A 6,766-nucleotide genomic window follows, 5' to 3' on the forward strand; every position below is an offset into this window, starting at 1 on the left:
CAAAATCTGAAAGCAGCCCTTACAGGGCTATGGAAGGGTTTCACAAAGCTCTGAACCTACTTTATGAAATCTACTCCCCTGCAGGGTCATGAGCTGTTGTGTTAGTCTGGCTTCAGATAGGAAAGGATCTCCTGGTCCCATCACTCTGTGCACTGCCACCAAGGGGCCTTGGGGCAGTTCTGTCTCACCAGCTCCGCACACATTGGAATCCCGTTGTGTTTCTTTCAGAGGCGCCTCTAAATCTCCAGGGGCAGGAGTCAATTTTGGATGGCATGCAAGAGCACTTGAAATGCCTGTGTAGAGCCTGCTCCTCTGCTGTGAGAGGCTGAGGAATCTAAGTGAACGGTCAGCTTCTTGAGATTTAGGAAACAGTCTGGTATTTAGGCTAGAGTAAAAACAAATGTTGCCTGCAAGAGCAGATGAGGATGCTATGTCTCACTTCCTGGAATTTAGGGCTGGCAAAGGCAGAATCCTTTTAATTCATATCATATCAAGGTCTTCTGCACATTCCTTCTGAATGGGAGATGCTGGAAGTGGAAAGTTGGCTCTGGTTTTTATTGTTTCCAAAACAAAGTCCTTTTGGTGATATTCCTAACAAAAACACTAAAACCTTTTCTTAGAACCCCACATTCAGTATGCTGATTTTTCTGAGAGACATCTAACAGATCCCCGTAGGTAGAGCTTGTTATGTATAATGTTGTCCTTACAGATTTTCTGATTTACCATTTCAGTTTCCCAAAAGTGAAAAACATCATGGGTGACCATTATGAGTCCAAAGAAGAAAGACCCATCGTCTTGGTCCCACTCTTCACTCACTGTAACTTTGTGGATTTCAACATTATCCCTCATTTACATCAGTGAAGTTACTGTAATCATTGTGAAGTGACTGGTCTTTCTCCCTGTAGAACTAGCACTAAACATGAGCTGATCCATTTCATTCACTTGGTTGAACCCAGTCTTCTGGACCATAACTCCAAAGGGTATTTCTTGTGTTGGTACACATGGGCCCGAAGTTTTCCAAGGTAATATGAACAGAAATAGTAGGTGGTCAGCAACAGTGGTCTGAACTTTCACCTTTGTAGCTTTGTACCTGCTTTAGTGAAATCTAAGTGCACAAATAATATAAATGCCAGCATGAGGACACAGGCCTCTGCCTATGCTTTCTCCACAGGCTTAGCTGTTCTGTCTACCCTGGGTTTTCCCTGCCCCAGACAAACTCGTGCCCCTAATGTGGACCTAATCATCTAATCATCAGTAAAAACTCTCCCCATCCAAATGAAGGATTTGAGGACTGGCACCAATGCTTTTCAGTATGCCAGGAGACCTGTCACCACCTTGTTAAAGACTAGGAAGTACTCTGCCTGTACCCTCTGCATGTGGCATTTCTTGCACTGTGGTCCTGTTTTGATTCCAGGTCTTAGCATAATCCCTGACCTCAGGAGACCATGGACTGCATCCAGGTCTTTTCCAGCAGAGAACCTATCCTCCAGTGTGTTACTCTTATGTCCCTCTGGCCACATCTATATGCCCAGATGTGGTGGGACTGATCCTTGGTCCTCCCCAGGAAATGGTAGGGACACAAGTCCACAGGAATTAGTCATTACATTGCCATATTGATGTGACACATTCCAGCTGACATCAGGATGACATCATATTTCTCAGCACTGACTCCTTACCAAAGCCACAATGCTGCAATGTTTTGGATTCATTACCTGCTCTCATAATGAAAGGGTTATTTTTTACCCGAACAGGTTAAAAACCACCACTCCTGGCACTTCTTAATCTCTGTAGAGATCTGAAAACTTTTCTCCCTGAAGGACACCGCATGACAGACTACTTTGGGTTTGACTTTTGTGGTGTCTGCTTTCTGTTGTGGTTTCTGGAGATGCTGCAGGAGTTGCAGAGCTGGCGAAGCCATGGAGCTGGGTGGAAGGAGCCCATGATGCCTCTGCTTACAGACTATGCTCATTTTATTTTTGCTTCTGGGTGGGAAGCCAGCAGTTGGTTTCAATCCCAGTTTGAATGTGTCTTTCTCAGAGTCTGGCTCTCTTCTTGTGTAACACTGTGACGCTGAGATATTCTGGGACACTTTTACTAACCATGGCAGAGATGCATTCCTGGAGACTGGAGCGAGGGTGTTTTTCAGTGCAGGGCCACAAGTTTGAGTGATTCCAGCTGGGAAACCCACTCTCTCTGGTGGTCTGATGGAGCCGAGGTTTACTGACCTTCATAAAACTGTGCCACCCACTGCAGCATGAACGCCTCCTCCCCGTCACACACATCCCCCTTCACACTGCATACCCCTGTGACCTGGGGCTTCACCCTTGCTTCTCCTGGGTTTGAGCAGGCAGAGCAGCTTAGAAACAATGATGGCAGAGAGAAGGGAGGAAACAAAGCTACCCAAGAGTGACAACAGGCTTTACTCAGGCTCCAGTGGGTGCTTTGAGGGATCCAACATGGTTTTTTGAAAGACGGTTTGTTACATCCTTAATTCCAAATAATTCTCACTGCTGAAATGGGATGCAAACATCCTCCACTCTGATCCTGGTCCTCTCCTGCTCTTCAAAATAACTGAGGAGTGATACTTACACAAGGTGACTGCCTACCCTAGCTCCTCTTGTCCCTTTATCTTCATTCAGATGCTAATGATGGTTTAAACCAATGTTTGTGATTCACAGGCCTAAAGCAAGGCTAGGCAGAAGGTCTGTAGACAGTAGGGGAGACAGCTATTTTTAACTCTTCTCCTTTCCTAAGTCAATATTAGGATAAGCAGCAATGAAAAAGGCCAACATACGGAGAAGGAATTTGAAGCCAGGAGAGCTTCAGAAGCTGTCAGAACAAGCAGCCTCACAGGGCAAAGGGCAGCAGAGAGACACTGGCAGGTGCTAAGTGAGCTGGGGGACCATTTGTCTCCCGCAAAAAAAAGCACTAGACTCCTCAGATATTTACAATGGCTTCTGTCCACTCAAACTGTCTAACTACCTGTGTATTTTAACCTCCCCTAAAGAGAGCTGCGTGCCTCCAACATCCCTGTTAACGGCAGGGGCTACAGTTATACTTCTGAGCACTGTTTTTATCAGCCCCCAGCTGTACAGCTGCTAATGTTTCTGAACTAAAGCGTTTCCTCAAACCCTTCATCTTGTCAAGTTGACTAAATCCTACAATGTTTTGGAAAAGGATAATCGGAGCAGGCTTCATAGATTCATTCAGACTACCAGAGACTCTGCTTGCAGCTTGCTTAGCAAGAGATTCCCAACAAAGTTTCATAGACGCACGGATTTTAATAACACCTTTTTCCTACAGTAGTATATAATACATTGGGAGAAAAATAACTAAGGATATAAGTTTGGTGATGGATATGATGGATAGGAATTGCAAGAATTTATTTGGATTTATGTTGGCCTTACAAGTGTTTTCTCTTTGCAAAGAGAGGGAAAGGAAATTCTGTACTCCCTTGACAATAAGGAGAGCATGCTTGTATTTCCTTTGACTATGAAATAAAAAACAGAGATGAAGTGACCTGTACCTATTCCTTCTTTGCAGTGTCCATGACTGATAGACAAAGAGAACTGTTTCTGAATTGGGCATTTTTTGTATCCTTATTGCTATTCCTTCAGCACTTACCCTGTTAACAAGGGACAAAGGAAGCAGAACATGGATGGGAATAGGGGCCAGGAAGGTGAGGGATTACCCTACAATTCCCTTTCTCTGAAATAAATCTCAAATGTGTAAAATCAGAATGGGCTCCATCTTCCTGACTTCCAGTACAGGTTCTTTCAGAGCTGTAATCTGGGTTCTCCTCCCATGTTTGCTTCCTGCAACCTTCCAAGGCACTCATGTAGGATAGAGAAAGGATGGTGGATAAGCTCATTTCAACAGAAGGTTGGGGTGTGATGTGTGTCTTGTTGCTTCCAAATTCTACAAACCTGCTCAACAAAGAGATTAAAAGATTAGTCTGTGAAAGAGTCAACTTCACCATGCTGTCTTTGTTCATTGATTCAGCAAGGAATCCTCTACCAAAAAAAAAAGGCCGACAAGGCTTGATATTTATGTACTTCTGAAATAACAATACAGATTGGACTCCTCCTACATGCCAACCCCACTTAAAAAGAGCAAAATACATTTTCCAAATATGTATTCTTCATACACCACAAGGAATCAAAGATAAATTACTTTCCCCTTCACACCTTCTTTTCCTATACACCCTAAAGAAAGACCTGATTAATCCATGATGAAAAGCTGAGCCACTCAAGACAATGACAAATGTCCTTGTGATTTCATTGGGGCTGAAAGCCAGACCTGGCAAGAATTGGCCAACATCTTCTCACCAATTGCAATCAAACTACGGTGATATATTTTCTATGATGGGCATGGGCGTAACAAATACAATGATATTGGACACAGAAACTGTTAAATGACATCTTGTTTTCTTATAGAAAATTGCGCAGTAATTTATAGTACTTCAGAGTTCCTCTAGGAACTCCTTTCAGAGTGTGCTTTCCAGGGATACTAAAGAACTGCCTTTTGACAATTGCTCCTTCTCAGTGTGTTGAGTTTTGCAGTCAGATAACAAGGTTTGCACCATGAAAAACCCCATGTTGATTAAGGTATAAGTTCAGAATGATTTCAATGCTTGTGTTGTGGCTAGAGCAGTGAAATTCATAACTTCACCAGTAAGCAGAAGCTTGCTACTGCCATGGCAGCAATCGTACCATTTTAATGGAATTTGTTTTTTGTTTGGACAATGTCCTGCAAAATTAGAAGTTTCTGTACATAGTGGTTTAAGCACAGTTGGTCGTTAAGGGTTAACTTGGTTAGTGGAACTTAGTGAAAGTTTTAAAATACTGCTGTCATAGAGAACAAATGCCTTCAAAGCGCCTATAGCACATGTTATTTAAAAGAGCACTGAAATAAAGCCCTGGTTTTAATTATTTTTCCTTGCAGAACTTCTCTAACTTTATTGCCAAAGAAAAGATGTCCAGAGCCAATTTTTAATCTTAATTATCCCAGATTCAATCTGGAATATTTCCCTTGAAGTTAGAGTTACACCAGGTTTACACAAAGCAGAATCTGGCCCAGTTTCCACATTAGACTCTTTCTCAAAAGATAATTTAGATTAAAAAGCAAAATATCTGACAAAAAAAGACAGCAGTCTAAGGATCATAATCTAACTACATGCTGCTGTATCCTTGCTCTTGAGCTACACCAGAGCTTTCCTGTCTAAGCCTGAACTGTAGCTTCACATGCATGGCTACAGGAACCTTTACCTGCATTTTCTTCTCATCTCACTCTCTCATTTCTCCCTCCACATTCACCTTGTTCAAGACGAGTGAGTATAACTGAGTTCTCTAAAGGACTGTCAACAGCAGACAGGCAAATGATCATGTAACTGAGGCAGAAAGTCTCTCTGCAGAATTAGATGAGGTACAGGTTAAACAAGGTGATCTCAGTGAAAAAGGCCAAGTAGTCTTTTGGAGAAGTAACAAAGGGAGGAACAGTTTCCCCTGACATTTCAGTGTTTCACTCTCTCCTGTATCTGAACTAAAGAAAGAAAAACGAGCATGTGGGCTTTGGCCACTCCTTGGAATGGCTCGAGGTGTGATTGGCATCTGCTTGATTTCTTCCATCACTGATCAGGGCCACAGAACCTTGAGTACAGGAGACACATAGTGCCGCAAGAAGAACGACTGTGTGATTCATGGCTCCTGCTGACAAACCTCCAGCATAATCTTGGTAAATATGAGTAAAATGAGTCAACAAATTCAATGACTAAGAGGAATGGCTACATTTATTTCCAGGTCTGGAGCTTTTTGCTGACTGTGACAACATAGATGCTGATTCTTGAAACTCCTAATGGTGGCTCCACACAAAACCCAGTTCTGCAAGCTCTTAGGAAACATTAATGGCTTTCCATCTTCTTAATCCTTAGGATGGGGAAGATCCAGGTTCAGAAACATTCCATGCCACAGAAACAGAGGGACAGCATTTTGTTTGTGGGGGTATTTTGGAGCACTAAAGATCCGGTGAGGAGAGAGATCCTTTTAGAAACTTAATTACAATTCATAAACCTTGGCTGTAGCTCCAGTATTTCCACAACAAATCACACCCAAAGGTGTATGCTAATCACTAAGCATCAGAAGAAAAGATGTGGGATGAAGCAGAAAAATGACATCCCTTGCCTGGAGCACGGGTAATTCAGGGTACTCAGTAAACAAACATGTTGTTTCTCTCCTGAGTCTGACACTTTACAATGTTCAGCCTATCTTGGCTCTCCTGTGCCCATGGTAGGAATGTATGGTGGACGTGATCAGCCCAGGCATATGTGGGGACTGACACTGATGCAGATGTTGGCCCATGCCCGCCGTGTCAGGGGTGACCATGACCACGACATCCCGGGTGGCCTCCACAGCATCCAGCTCCCCCGTGCAGAACTCAGGGCTGGGTTCCCTAGCACAGTAGCCCGAGGGGTGCAAAGCTGGTACTAATAGTAAATAGCTGCAGAACGAAAGCTGCTTGGTCTGGCTGTGGTTTTGTCCTGCTGTAATCCATTAATTGTAGCAGCTCGAAAGAACAAAGGCAGAGATAATGGTCTCGGGAATTATGAACCGAAGTCAAACCTGGGCTGAATCAGCAGAGGATCCTTTGATTTCAGAGGGAAAACTTTTCATTTGTGGCACGGGAGGAACTTATCTCGCTGCTTTACTTGCAACGTGCCGCATCCCCCGAGCTGCTGAGCCCGGCCCGGGCTGGACCTGCGGGGCTGGAC

This window comes from Corvus brachyrhynchos, unplaced genomic scaffold (genome assembly GCF_000691975.1).
Source record: "Corvus brachyrhynchos isolate BGI_N302 unplaced genomic scaffold, ASM69197v1 scaffold17, whole genome shotgun sequence".
In the NCBI taxonomy this organism is placed as follows: Eukaryota; Metazoa; Chordata; class Aves; order Passeriformes; family Corvidae; genus Corvus; species Corvus brachyrhynchos.